Source organism: Globicephala melas, chromosome 19, assembly GCF_963455315.2.
Source record: "Globicephala melas chromosome 19, mGloMel1.2, whole genome shotgun sequence".
Taxonomy (NCBI): Eukaryota; Metazoa; Chordata; class Mammalia; order Artiodactyla; family Delphinidae; genus Globicephala; species Globicephala melas.
In genome coordinates, this window is record NC_083332.1 from 16345660 (window position 1) to 16361238 (window position 15579).

Here is a 15579-nt window from a genome sequence, read left to right on the forward strand (position 1 = left end):
GGGTTGTTTGTTGTTTTGATATTGAGCTGCATAAGCTGCTCGTAAACTTTGGAGATTAATCCTTTGTCAGTTGCTTCATTTGCAAATATTTTCTCCCATTCTGAGGGTTGTCTTTTCGTCTTATTTATGGTTTCCTTTGCTGTGCAAAAGCTTTTAAGTTTCATTAGGTCCCATTTGTTTATTTTTGTTTTTAATTTCCATTTCTCTAGGAGGTGGGTCAAAAAGGATCTTGCTGTGATTTACGTCATAGAGTGTTCTGTCTAGGTACATATTCTTTTGAGGATGAAGTGGTCACTCTTCCAGAATGGAAGGGGTCACATATAGACAACGTTCCACAAAGTGGCCATTTTGCCTCCTCAAGGACTTGTCTTGAGTTGGCCATTAGCAGTAGTAGCTAACTTGATACGTATATGTTGATGTTATTGGGCTGTTGGGCTAGACTCCATCTCTACTGTGTTGGGCACTTCATTCATGTGCCCATTGTGCTAGTTACAGAGCTGCAGGTGATGTAGATTACTGTCACTGGCTGAGTCATTTTATCTATTTGTTTGTTCATTGTCTGCTCCATAGTGGATGCTTTCAATGGATGTTAAACTGTGATACAAAAATCTTTACATTTCATACTCACTTCCATATTTCAGCTGTATGACTCTATCCAAAACTTCCAGTCTCCAGTCATCCAGTTCTTTTCTTTCAAGGTTTCTGACCAGACATCCAGGCCATTAGCCACTGCCCAGGAATCTATATACATCCTTACTTCAGGCCACTTCTTCCTCATAAAGTGGATGACCAGGTGCTCTGTTTACAGCTCAACTAAATGGGATTTTTTTCTCTTCGCTGTCTTTCAGTGCTGTTTCAGAATATGGCTGTAATGCATCTACACATGGAAATGTCCCATTCACTTTCTTCAGCTGATCATAGAGGCCCCTTGTAAGGCTATAGGAGTGAACTGAGTTAGGGATGCAAATATGGTGGCTTTTGTGGACATGTGTTATATATGCTACCTGCTTATGTAACTTATTTTTGAACTCTGATCTTGCTCAGGCTCAATCCTGGATGTGCCATTTCCATTTTATGATGAACACCTGCTGGGTCTCTTCACGTTTGTTGAACAGAACGCTAGTTCACAAAAGGCAGTTCCAGATGCATGGTCAATTAGTGCCCCATGGTCAGGCAATACATTTTTACTAGGGCTCAGTAATACACCAGAAGCTGTTTCTAAAAAGGTTTCTAATTCTCTGCTATAGAAGGCATGGCCTTGCTCCAGAGTCAGGGATCTGCATTGTGATTCTTCCACTGGGTCGTGGCATCAAAACCAGATGGCATTTTTTCCCAACACTGATATTTCCAACAAAATAGGGTCTGCTGGATCTGCTGCTAAGCTCTAAGTCCCATTCAGATCTGGCAACCTTCTGTGCCACCCAGCATATAAGCCAATATAGTATTCCTTGGTGTGCCCCACATGCTAAGGACCCTTTGAGATATCAAGAGGAGCATCCTCAGAATTTTCCCACCAAGGGGTGGGAAGGCTAGGCTATTTCTCCACTGGTTCCTATCCCCACTAATTGAGACATATCTCTGCACAGGTTATTCCCTACAGTCTGGTTAGTGCCTATGGGTGGAAGAAGATCTCAGGTCCAGTGTGTGTGTGTATGTGTGTGTGTGTGTGTGCGCATGCACATACTTTCTTTTTATTAAAGTATGTCTAGCTGTTATATTTCGTTGTCTATATATTTTGTATACTCTTTATAATGTTGCCTCTCCTTTGTAGTGTCCAGATATTATATCCATTTCAATTCATCAAAGAAACTTTCAAAGAAGCTTAGGAGGTTGGGACAGTTCACCTGGACCCCAAAACAATGGCAGTGGCAGTGGCAGCAATAGGAACATTGGAATTTTGTTTACAGAGCCTACAACTGGAGATGTGGGTAGAGAATTCCTGACAGCATATCTAACACCTTTCTTCTCTGCCTCTTCTCTGTTTTCAGTGAGGTTGGAGAACTGGCCAATGACCTTCATGAAGCTCTTCCTTTGCTGAACTCTCTGGCAGCCCACTGAGGCTGAGCCAGAAAGCACCTGGATGACTCCTCCAAAGCAGAAGGTGATGGAAGCAATTTTCACATATTGAGGTATGGGAAGTCATTCTAGCTTATATGAGATTTAGCTTGAACTTTATGCTAACTAGAACATCCTATTTTGAGGTCTGTCAAACATGCATTGTAGATCTGCTTTCACCATTAAAGAAAATAATGTATTTAAAAATCAAAATGGAGGGCTTCCCTGGTGGTGCAGTGGTTGAGAGTCCGCCTGCAAATGCAGGGGACGTGGGTTCATGCCCCAGTCTGGGAAGATCCCACATGCCGCGGAGCAGCTGGGCCTGTGAGCCATGGCCGCTGAGCCTGCGCGTCCGGAGCCTGTGCTCCGCAGCAGGAGACGCCACAGCAGTGAGAGGCCCGCGTATCACACACACACACACAAAAAAAAATCAAAATGGAGTAACTGTGGTACATGCAGTCAAAATGGAGGGGGTTGGCCATTATTGATGTGGTTTCAGACGTGTTCCTGCATTACAGAGAACTTGAGGTTTACTGAACTGTAACAGACTCAAGGACACCACCAACCATTCTCAAAACAATATCTGCTGTCTATAGGTCAAGATGGCAATGGGGGAGGACATGGAGTTCGCATCTCCCCACAACTAGGGCACCTGCCAGACGCTGGTGGGCAACCTCGATGCCCAAGGAGATGGCAGGAACCCCTGAGTGACCGGCCTACAAACTCCAGTGCTGGAAGCCTCAGGCCAAACAACCAGTAAGACAGGAACACAGTCCCACCCATCAAAAAAAACAAAAAACAAACAAACAAAAAAAAACAGATGACAAGAAACTATGTCACAGATGAAGGAGCAAGGTAAAAACCGACAAGACCAAATAAATGAAGAGGAAATAGGCAGCCTACCTGAAAAAGAATTCAGAGTAGTGACAGTAAACATGATCCAGAATCTCAGAAATAGAATGGAGGCACAGTTTGAGAAAATACAATAAATGTTTAACAAAGATCTAGAAGAACTAAAGAACAAACAGAGATGAACAACACAATAACGGAAATGAAAGATACACTAGAAGGAACCAATAGAATAACTGAGGCAAAAGAACGAATAAGTGAGCTGGAAGACAGAACTGTGGAAATAACTGCCAAGGAGCAGAATAAAGAAAAAAGAATGAAAATAATTGAAGACAATCTCAGAGACTTCTAGGACAACACTAAATGCACCAACATTCAAATTATAGGGGTCCCAGAAGAAGAAGAGAAAAAGAAAGGGTCTGAGAAAATATTTGAAGAGATTAGAGTGGAAAACTTCCCTACCATGGGAAAGGAAATACTCACCTAAGTCCAGGAAGCACAGAGAGTCCCGTACAGGATAAACCCTAGGAGAAACACACCAAGACACATTAATCAAGCTAACAAAAATTAAATTCAAAGAAAAAATATAAAAGCATCAAGGGAAAAGCAAAAAATAACATACAAAGGAATCCCCATAAGGTTATCAGCTGATTTTTCAGCAGAAACGCTGCAGGCCAGAAGGGAGTGACAGGATATACTTAAAGTGATGAAAGAGAAAAACCTACAACCAAGATTATTCTACACAGCAAGGATCTCATTCAGATTCAACAGAGAAATCAAAAGCTTTTCAGACAAGCAAAAGCTAAGAGAATTCAGCACCACCAAACCAGCTTTACAGCAAATGCTAAAGGAACTTCTCTAGGTGGGAAACACAACAGAAGAAGAAGACTTACAAAAACAAACCCCCCCAAATTAAGAAAACGGTAATAGGAACACACATATTGATAATAACCTTGAATGTAAATGGATTAAATGCTCCAACCAAAAGACACAGACTAGTTAAATGGATAAAAAACAAGACCCATATATATGCTGTCTACAAGAGACCCACTTCAGACATAGGGACACATACAGACTGAAAGTGAAGGGATGGAAAAAGATATTCCATGCAAATGGAAATCAAAAGAAAGCTGGAGTAGCAATACTCATATCAGATAAAATAGACTTTAAAATAAAGACTGTTAGAAGAGATAAGGAAGGACACTACATAATGATCAAGGGATCAGTCCAAGAAGAAGATATAACATTTATATAAATATTTATGCACCCAACATAGGAGCACCTCAATACATGGCAAATACTAACAAACAACCCAATACAAAAATGGGCAGAAGACCTAAATAGACATTTCTCCAAAGAAGATATACAGACTGCCAACAAACACATGAAAGAATGCTCAACATCATTAATCATTAGAGAAATTCAAATCAAAACTACAATGAGATATCATCTCACACCAGTCAGAATGGCCATCATCAAAAAATCTAGAAACAATAAATGCTGGAGAGGGTGTGGAGAAAAGGGAACACTCTTGCACTGCTGGTGGGAATGTGAATTGGTACAGCCACTATGGAGAACAGTATGGAGGTTCCTTAAAAAACTACAAATAAACTACCATATGACCCAGCAATCCCACTACTGGGCATATACCCCGAGAAAACCATAATTCAGAAAGAGTCATGTACCAAAATGTTCATTGCAGCTCTATGTACAATAGCCATGAGATGGAAACAACCTAAGTGTCCATCATCAGATGAATGGATAAAGAAGATGTGGCACATATATACAATGGACTATTACTCAGCCATAAAAAGAAACAAAATTGAGCTATTTGTAATGAGGTGGATGGACCTAGGGTCTGTCATACAGAGTGAAGTAAGTGAGAAAGAGAAAGACAAATACCATATGCTAACACATATATATAAGGAATTTAAGAAAAAAAAATGTCATGAAGAACCTGGGGGTAAGACAGGAATAAAGACACAGACCTACTAGAGAATGGACTTGAGGATATGGGGAGGGGGAAGGGTAAGCTGTGACAAAGCAAGAGAGTGGCATGGACATATATATACTACCAAACGTAAAATAGGTAGCTAGTGGGAAGCAGCTGCATAGCACAGGGAGATCAGCTCGGTGGTTTGTGACTACCTAGAGGGTGGGATAGGGAGGGTGGGAGGGAGGGAGATGCAAGAGGGAAGAGATATGGAAACATATGTATATGTATAACTGATTCGCTTTGTTATAAAGCAGAAACTAACACACCATTGTAAAGCAATTATACTCCAATAAAGATGTAAAAAAAAATATATATATATATATATTTAAGGACTTTCTAGATACATTAGTTTTTGGTTTCTACTTTAATTCCATTGTATGTGTTCAATCTTTTGAAATTTGCTGAGACTTATTTTTTCACACAGTATATGCCTATCTTTAGGAATAGTCTATGTTCACTTGAAAAAGAATGTGTGTTCAAATAATTTTGGGTATATTGTTTACAAATGCAATTAAGTCAAGATAAAATTTCTGTACTCATTTGGTTTTTGTCTACTTGTTCTAACTATTCATGAGAAAGAAATGTTGACATCTCCAATTATAATTGTAATTTGTATATTATCATTTATTTTGCCTTATATATTTTAAGTTCCTCTATTAAGTTCATAAATATTTAAGATATTTATATCTTCCCAATGAAGAGTCCTTAAGAAAAGTGTGTCTTCTGCTGTAAAAAATGCATTTTTTTATGTGCACCAGAATACATGGACAGAAACTTTCACAGCAGCATCCTTTTGATTACTGGTAACTGAAAGCAATACAAAGGTGCATCAGCAGTAGCATGGATAGATAAATTGCTTGCTCAACAGCAATTTAAATGGATGATACACAGGTACATGGAATAACATGGGCAAATCTTTATTTATTTATTTATTTAGGCTGCGTTGGGTTTTCCTTGCTGCACAGGGGCTTTCCCTAGTTGCGGTGAGTGGGGGTCACTCCTCACTGTAGTGTGCAGGCCTCTCATCGTGGCAGAGCACAGGTTCCAGGCGTGCAGGCCTCAGCAGTTGCAGCACGTGAGCTCAGCAGTTGTGGTATGCAGGCCGCAGAGCACACGGGCTCCAGTAGTTGTGGCACTTGGGCTCCACAGCTGCGGCCCTCGGACTCCATGGCATGCGGGCTTCAGTAGTTGTGGCGCACAGGCCCAGTAGTTGTGGCTCTAGGGCACAGGCTCAGTGGTTATGGCGCATGAGCTTTGTTGTGCCGCTGCAGGTGGGATCTTCCCAGACCAGGGATCGAACCCCTGTCCCCCACACTGGCAGGGAGGTTCCCAGTCACTGTGCCATCAGGAAAGTCCCAACATGGGCAAATCTTAAAAGCATTTATTGTGAAGAAGATATAAGGGCAAAGAGAACACATAATATATGATTCCATTCATATAAAGATCAATAACAGCCACAATCAAATTCTATTTTTAGGACTCATAAGCCATAGTAAGAACTATTCAAAAGTCAGGTAATACCTACTTTTCAAATTAGGATATGGGATTCCTCTTGGTGTTGGGGGAAGATCCCATTGTGACTGGAATGGATCACTCAGGACTATGGGCACTGCTAATATTCTTTTGTATTGTCTTTAGTGGTAGTTAGTTACATAGGTATCAACTTTAGAAAGATTCATTAAAACCTACATAAATATTTTAAAATTTCCTATGTTTATGCCCAATTCACGATGCTATGGGTGAAATTGTGTTTCCCCCAAATTCATATGTTGGAAGTCCTAACCCCTAGTACCTCAGAATGGGACTGTATTTGGAGATAGGGTTTTTAAAGAGATAATTAAGGTAAAATGAGGTCATAGGGGTGGGCCCTACTCCAATATGACTGGTGTCTCTATAAGAAGAGGAGATTGGGACGCAGACAGCATGGACTGAAGAACAACCACGTGAGGACACAGAGAGCCAAGGAGAGGCCTCAAAAGGAACCGACCTTCCAATACCTTAATATTGGACTTCCAGGCTCCAGAAACTGTGAAAAAATTAATTTCTGTTGGTTAAACCACCCAATATGTGGTACTTTGTTATGGCAGCCCTGGCAAACTAATGCACATACTAAGTTTTCTTTAAGGGAAAAATTGGGATAAATGTAAGTGTGGTTCTTACATTAAGTGCAACCACCATATGAAAACAGACAGAACGTGTGAATTTTAATGCAGCTAAAAAAAAAATACCTGACTTACTGCAATGAAAACACGAAGAAAAAGAGTTGTGTAAATGGAACGTTGATTAAAAAGAAAAAAAGACTGGGTATTAGGCTTAAGTCCCAGGTCTGTTCGTCATCATGGACAGGAGTGAGATGTCAACAGAAGTCAGTATTAATTCCTCACAGACCCAGCATATGAAGCCCCAGGGGAATATTAGGTAAAGTAGAAAGATAAATCCATAAAAGTGAGTGAAATAAAATTAAAACTTTCCCCAAAATGATTCATTTGTTTTCAAAACCGGGAATAATCAGAATTACTTGGAAGCAAACTATTATGATTAAGATCATTGTCTGAAAGTCCAACAAACCATAATTTGAGTCAGGTTGTGCTGTGCAGTGGTGGCTGGCATCCAGAGCCTGTAATAATAAGTTTTCTCATGTTCTAAATTGACACAAGGAAAGCTGAGTTGTGTGGATAAATTGTTACTAAATTCATATAAATAATTCCAGACCTACTATAAAGAAAATATAAAATCTATAGATACATATGGATATATAGATACAGATAAGCTTACAGATAAAAGGGAACTGCGGTAGGCAGAATTTTGGAACCTATTATCTTTTGCCTCTTGGTGTTACTCCCATGAATATATTAGGTTACATGGTAATGAGACTTTGCATATGTAAGTAAAATTACTAATCAACTGACCTTCAAATAAGGAGATTTTCCTAGATTGTCTGGGTGGGCCTATTCTAATCTCATGAACCCTTAGAAGCAGGTAACTTTGGCTGGTGGTAAAAGAGGAAAAAAAGAGAGAGTCAAAGCATGAGAGAAGCACTCAACCCACTGTTGCTAATTTGAACATCAAGGAGATCACATGGAAACCATGCGCAGGAAACGAATGCTACAAAACAAAAACAATGATCCCGGAAGAGCACGCAGGGCCCCAGATGAAAACTGCCATCCTAGCCAATACCTTGATTTTTGGTCTTGTGAGACCCTATGCGGAAGACCTAGTTGAGCCCTCGAACTTGTGATCTACAGAGACTGTGAAAGATGTGTTGTTTTAAGCTGCTAAGTTCGTGGTAATTTTTTTTTACAGCAATGATAGAAAACACATACAGGGACAGACACGCAAGAAGAAAGAACTGAGACAGAATTTAGAGCAGGTCAGCGAATGCTCACTGCTCTGTGAGGTCGTTCTGACTGTGAGATGGGGTGGGATCAATGTGGATAAGGAAACTGCTTCATTTTCTGTGGCTTCATTGATTAATTATATACATTAGGTATAATGAAGTTAAGGGATAATTCATATATGATGCTTCACCATAAAATTATTCAGGTGTGAACTGGGTCAGCTACAGCAACTACAGAAAACAGGTCATCTATACCATATCTATTTGACATTAAAAACACTTTTACGGGGCTTCCCTTGTGGCGCAGTGGTTGGGGGTCTGCCTGCCGATGCAGGGGACACGGGTTTGTGCCCCGGTCTGGGAAGATCCCACATGCCACGGAGTGGCTGGGCCCGTGAGCCATGGCCGCTGAGCCTGCGCGTCTGGAGCCTGTGCTCCGCAAAGGGAGAGGCCACAACAGTGAGAGGCCTGTGTACTGCAAAAAAAAAACAATACCAAAAAAAAAAAAAAACTTTTGCTTTCAGCCCATATTTTTTGGCCACTGTATGAGTTTTGTACTTTGCTATAAACTCCTGTACCAATCACTGAACATTGAGACTTTTGTCATGGGAAGAGTGTTCCCAGTACCTGGGACTTTCAGTGCTAAAAGCAAGACAATCTGGTCAAATCAAAGCAATCGGTTACTCTTCCCACCCGGTTCCCCATTTTCCAAAACAACTATTCCTGGAAGTGCAGGCCAGAGAGGATAGGGTGGAATCAACAGAGATCAGAGCTTCAGGCTGCTCAGGCAATTGTGTGTAGGCCTCCCATAAAATGGGATATGCATAGAGAAGCAGCCACAGAAATCTGTATGGCTTTTTTTTTTGGCCACTCTGCTTGTGGGATCTTAATTCTATGACCAGGGATCAAACCCATGCCCCTACACTGGAAGCACAGAGTCCTAACCACTGCACCACCAGGGAATTCCCTGGACAAGATTCTATAAGACCTGGTGAGAACGGTTGCTGGGGGCTGAGCACTGAATGGGGGTTACAGAGGTCTACAGTGTGAGATTCATTTGAATCCTGAGCAGCCAGAGGGGAGAGCCCTCCTCCCTGAACACCCTGGGTGTTCAGTGGAGACTCCAGAGAGACCACACCTTAGAAGTAACCCTGTGCCCCAGCATGCATGCCCCTTCTCCAGAGGGCCGGTGGCTGCTGGTAGAGGGGTTCAGAGGAACTTGTCACAGGCACAGCTGACCCACAGCAGATGGAAACTTTCTCTTCAACTCGTTTTAAAGTTCTTTTTAACTTTCCCTGTCAGTTCTTGTAGCTAATCGGTCTCCTGCGAGTAGGGAGAACTGACAGGCCCCTGAGAGGATGCTTAGTCCTCTCAAGGGCGCTTTCCCAGGGTAGGAAACCAGCCTAATTCCCTGGCTCCTCTCAGCACCTGGTCTCAGAAGCTGAGTCCCCATCACTCAGTTGGTCAGGAGCTGCGTCCCGCTTTCCGCCCAGGGGACTAAGTCTTGACCTTTGGCTCCAGAGGTTGCCTCCACTTCTCCCTCCACAGGCCGAGTGCTCCATGCTGGCTCCTAGGCCGAGTCCCAACCTTGACCAGCAGCTGCCAGGAGGCGCCCGAGGAGGGGCCGGCCTGCCAGCAGCAGCCATCCTGACTTGTGACTTCTCCTTAACCCCAGAGTGTCTGATTCAGTAGTTCTGGGTTCACAAATGAGAAGTTTCACTTCTAAAGAGTTCCCATGTGATGCGGTTGCCTCTGGTTCAAAGATCAAACTCAGAGAAGCAGTGTTCCAGGAAAGGCAATGCTGCATGCTGTGCCAGGCCCCAGTCCACAGGGCTGGAGGTTTGCTCACTCCAAGGGGCAGACCCCAGCGTTCTCAGCGACATTCCTGAAGGTCTCTGCAGTGTGTAAAACAGAGAAATGGCCACCTGGGGGTCCTAGTCCCTCCACTGCTAAGGGACCCTGTGAGGAAGCCCCAGGATGCAGGTGATCACAAACCCCGGCCAAGCTCCACCCACGGAAGGCCCCAAGCCACTTGTTTCTTCTGCCTGGAACTTAAAAAGAAAACAAAAAACCCTACATGTCTCATTCCTCACCTCCTTCTAGTGTTTACTCAATTATCTTCTTACTAAAGAGACCTCCCTTACTGCACTGTGTAATATTACAGCCTATCTCCCTACTTCTCAGCACACAATCACTCCTATCCATTCTACCTACTACATTCTACTTATTATATAACTTAGTATTTCTTCTTTCATGTTGCCTGTCTTCCTCGAAAATAATATAAGCCCCGTGAGGGCAGGAGGTTTTGTCTCAATTGTTTCATGATGTCTCCCATGCGCCTAGAACAGATGTCCACTGAACTTTTGTTAGAGCAGTGAATGAACACGCCACCATAGATCCCTGTTCATTTTCACCATTTTGGTAACTCTACATGTCCTCTTCAGTTTTCCCTCTAAGCTGGAAGGGAATGCTCAGTATTTTCAAGAATGAAAATCACATTTGGAGATAACATCCTATCCTAGGTGTGGAACATCCTAGATAACAGCTAGGGGTGGAAGCACTTTGGGTCTCAGTGACACCATGGTATGATAATTCCATTTGGATTTGTAAACTTTGGAGCATTGGAAATAATAGGTTTAGCCTCTAGGAGCGTGCTGAGCTCGATGGACTATGAAATAATACGTATCGACACTTTGGCGTTGGCTCGATTGCTGACAACACTGCCCAGAAATCCGGGCGCCTTCCCTTTGAGAAAAATCAAAGCGCCTTTTCTGTGGCTTGCAGGGGATGAGGCACGCGCCCTTTACCGCATTAAGAGCTGCGACTATATTACCCAGAGCGCTCTGCGCAGAGCGGCAGCAGCGCTGATCCAATGAAGGCACAGGACAGGGGCAATCCGTGCTTGGCGTGAAAGATAGGGGCGGGACTTCCGCTCTCACTTTGTGGCGGTCATTTTGACTGGCTTCGGTCTGGTTTACTTGATCGGTAGCTCTCGATCGCTAGGTCAGGTTGGAGGCAACGGGAGGCTGAAAGGTCGAGAGAAAGTGTTGTCCTCACTGCAAAGAGGTGAATCTGAGGCTCGGAGGGGGACTGCACGTCGGGGCTGGGCTGGAAGTGGTGGCGTTGGAGTCCCCACCCTGGTCACCCGTCACTCCCGTCACTGTCCGCCCACAGGCTCAGTTCTCAGAAGCCTCACTGATGGACCTGACACAAGTTGGTGCTGAGACCTTCAGGCCTTCACCCGAACCACCCCCACTTTTGAATCCTAAAGCCCCAAATACTGGGAGCCTGTTCAGATCACTGAAGCCTAGGCCTGAGCATCCAGCACCTGCAGGGGTGTGAGAGGGGGCCCTTGTGGGTGATGTCCCCGTTTCTGAAAGTCAGTGTGATGAGGTGTGGGAGTGTTACAAGCAGAGGGATCAGCATGTGCAAAGGCTTGGAGGGGCTACTGGTCCAGGACTGCTGGGGAAACCTGGGCTTCATGTTGTGTCTGTACAGAACAGAGTGTGAAGGGGAGTCACGCCTGGAATGGCAGGTGGAGGAGGTGTACCTAGGTTCTTACGGTGCTTAGAACCATGAAGGCTTGTGAACAAAGGAGGACCATGGTCTGAGTCAGGGTTTGTAAAGTTTCCCCCAAACTGGAAAAGGGGTGATGAGGACCGTGAGTCACAGGAAGTGTGAGTCCTTCTCCAAAGTCACACAACTGGTAAGAGGCATTACTGAAGGCCAGGGTACAGTAAGCCCAAGGTCACTTGGTTCCAGGGCTATGCAAGGGCACAAGGGAGGCCTGAGCCCATGGAGCCCTTCCATGGTGGCTTGCTTCTCACAGTTTCCGTCTTCCCACAGGTTCCATGGCCATAGAAGTGCTTAAGGACCCTACGCAGGTGAGTGGGCTCTCACCAGTCCCAACCTCCTCACACACACATGTTTTCTGGGATTGTGATGCTCTAGGACTCAGACTGCCACTCTCCTAGCCCTTTGGCCTGGGGACTCTTGAGAAATGCCAAACCTTAGGCCAGAGTTTATATGAAATAATTCCTATGTCTGGCACCCACGGGAATGAGGTGTGGTAGTTTATCCCAGGCACAGGTAGCAGCATGTCCAAGTGCTTGAAGGTGAGGCTGAGCTGGGAGTGTTCGGTGTTTCTCTTTCCTTTGTGGCAGTCAGGAGAGGAAGAGTCAGGCCTGGAATGGTAGCCTGAGAAGCTGGATGTTTTCCTGGAGGGATGGGAGCAATGGGATGAGAACAATGAGATTATGTGACTCAGGTCTTAGCAGGCTCTCTCTGGCTGAGTGGAGAACAGATTTGAGGGAGTGAGGGAGGAAGCAGGAAGACCAGGGATGAGGCTACTGCAATAGTCCAGATGAGTATTGGTGGTGACTGGACAGTGTGGTGGCCATGGAAGTGGGAGAAGTGTTTGGATTCTGGATCTGTTTTTGTGTATGGCTGACTGGATTTTCTAATGTTGAGGGTGAGAGAGAAAAAGGTAGGAGTCAGGGATTACCCTGAGGTTTTGGAAGGAAAAAAGGAAGGTTGGCGATAATTTTTAATGGGACTATTTGGAGTTTGGGGTTTTATTAGCCATGTTAAGAATCTGAGATGTTTCAGAGAATACTGCTTGAAGGCATCAAGTTGGCAGCTGGACATAAATGTCTGAAACTCCAGGGAATGATTCAGGGTGGAGACATCCAAATGGTGGTGGCTACTCTGTGTATCCAAGAGGAGGTGGAGGGAATTCCCTGGTGGCACAGTAGTTAAGAATCCGCCTGCCAGACATGGAAGCAACCTAAGTGTCCATCAACAGATGAATGGATAAAGATGTGGCATATATATACAATTGGAATATTACTCAGCTATAAAAAGAAATGAAATTGAGTTATTTGTAGTGAGGTGGATCGACCTAGAGACTGTCATACAGAGTGGAGTAAGTCAGAAAGAGAAAAACAAATACCGTATGCTGACACATATATATGGAATATTTTAAAAAAATGGTTCTGAGGAACGTAGGGGCAGGACAGGAATAAAGACGCAGACGTAGAGAATGGACTTGAGAACATGGGGAGGGGGAAGGGTAAGCTGGGACAAAGTGAGAGAGTGGCATGGACATATATACACGACCAAATGTAAAATAGATAGCTAATGGGAAGTATCCGCATAGCACAGGGAGATCAGCTCGGTGCTCTGTGACCACCTAGAGGGGTGGGATAGGGAGGGTGGGAGGGAGATGCAAGAGGGAGGGGATATGAGGATATATGTATATGTATAGCTGATTCACTTGGTTATACAGCAGAAACTAACACACCATTTAAAGCATTTATACTCCAATAAAGATGTTAAAAAAAAAAAAAAGAATCCACCTGCCAATGCAGGGGACATGGGTTTGAGCCCTGTTCCGGGAAGATCCCACATGCTGCAGAGTACCTAAGCCCATGCGCCACAACTACTGAGCCTGCACTGTTGCTGTTGCTCTGCAACAAAGAGAAGCCACCACAATGAGAGGCCTGCGCACTGCATCGGGGAGTAGCCCCAGCTCGCCGCAACTTGAAAAAGCCTGCACGCATCAACGAAGATCCAACACAGCCAAAAATTAATTAATTAATTAAAAAAAGAGGAGGTGGAGCTGTGGATCACACTTGGGAGGAGGAATCTTCAGGTTATGGGGGTAATGCTATTAGCAGTCCAGGAAAGGGAAGGTGGCGCCCCAGGACTGGGTCTCTTGTTAGAGCACCTGGTTAGGGGTGGTATGTGTCACAAGCACAGTTGAGGGAGAGAACCGGCCATGAAAGGGGATTTGAGAAGAGGATGGTCTGACAGGGGGTCAAGACTTCCAAGGGTAGGGTAGACACTGAGACGGATGCAGAGACCTAGGTATAATTGAGGAAACATGAGGCTGAGGCTGATTCCTATTCACATATCTATGGACTTACCAGGATTTTTGGTGACACTGGAGTGTTTCAGTCAGGCTGGTGGATTAGCTCAGGGGAAAATGTGGTTGTCTGATAGAGTTACTAAGCTGGGGGAGGGGAGCCCTGAGGTTGGTCTCTGAATGAGGGTTAGGTTGAGAAAGGAGGGTTGTGACTAATAAGGGGACAGCAAGTGCAACACAGAAGTGGAAGAGGACCAGTGGGATCTGAAGTCTGCATATGGTTCTGAATGGCCGGGGGGTGACACAAGCAATAAACCAGGAATTGAGGCTTTTTTTTTGGAATTGAGGCTTTCATAGCAGGATTCAAGGCTGCCCTGGCAGCAGGAGCCATTGAGGGTCTGGAGTAGTACTGAATCCTGTTTGCATTTGCATAATCTTGATGCCATGAGGGAAGTAACACATGGGGAAGCCAGGGAGAGATTTATGGTCTCCCCACGTGCATGGGGCAGGGAGGTGGTGGTGGTGGCTGTGGGGTCTGGAGATACGGGAGAGGCACAGTTTAAAGAACGATGTGCATGTGGAGAAGAAGTATGAATTGATGTCGCCAGGGTCCTGGTATTGGGGACTGAAGGATGAAGGTGGACCCAAGTTTGGGCCCAGGTGGTGCTTGGGAAGCACCATCTGGGAGACTTCCTGCATGGCAGGTCCAGATATTAATGGCATCCATGTGCCCACCTGCCTAATGTTGCCAAGGGCCAGACACAGTAATTAACGGGGCCATGAGGAGAGAGTAGGCACAAATGGCACCAGGGTCCGATACCTCATCTGAGTTGTGGAGCTGGGGAGAAGTGTGAGTGTGGGCTGGATATGTGGGGGTATGGATTGGAGGTCCTTGAGAGAGAGGCTGTTCATGGTTTCCTCTCTCCTCATCATGGCAGGGCAGTATAACCTTTGAGGACGTGGCAGTTTACTTCTCCTGGGAGGAATGGGCTCTCCTTAATGAGGCTCAGAAACTCCTATACTGCGATGTGATGCTGGAGAACTTTGCACTTATGGCCTCTGTAGGTAAGGCCCTCATACCTGCCCCAATACCTTTTCCTTTTCCCCAGGAACAGATTAGTCTTTCTCACATCAGGACCATGGGCACTGCTTTCTTCCCCAGTTCCCCGGGTAGGTGCTCTGGTTGCTAGGGCTGAGCTGTTTGTACTGTCCTTTTCCCACTTAGCCCCAATACCTGCTTCCCCAAAGCCTTGCAGGGAAGGAGTCAGGAGTCTTGAAGTTAGCCTTTGGGACCTCACCTTGCTTTCCCTTTCTCTGGCCAGGTGACACCTCTGCCCTAGGGTCTACTCCCTTCCCCTAGCTGATGTATCCTTATATCTGCCTATGCTAGTAATCGCAGTCACTGACATGGTCGCTACTTTTGTGGCCCATGGGCTATTTTTTTTTTTAATATTTATTTTATTTATTTATTTGGTT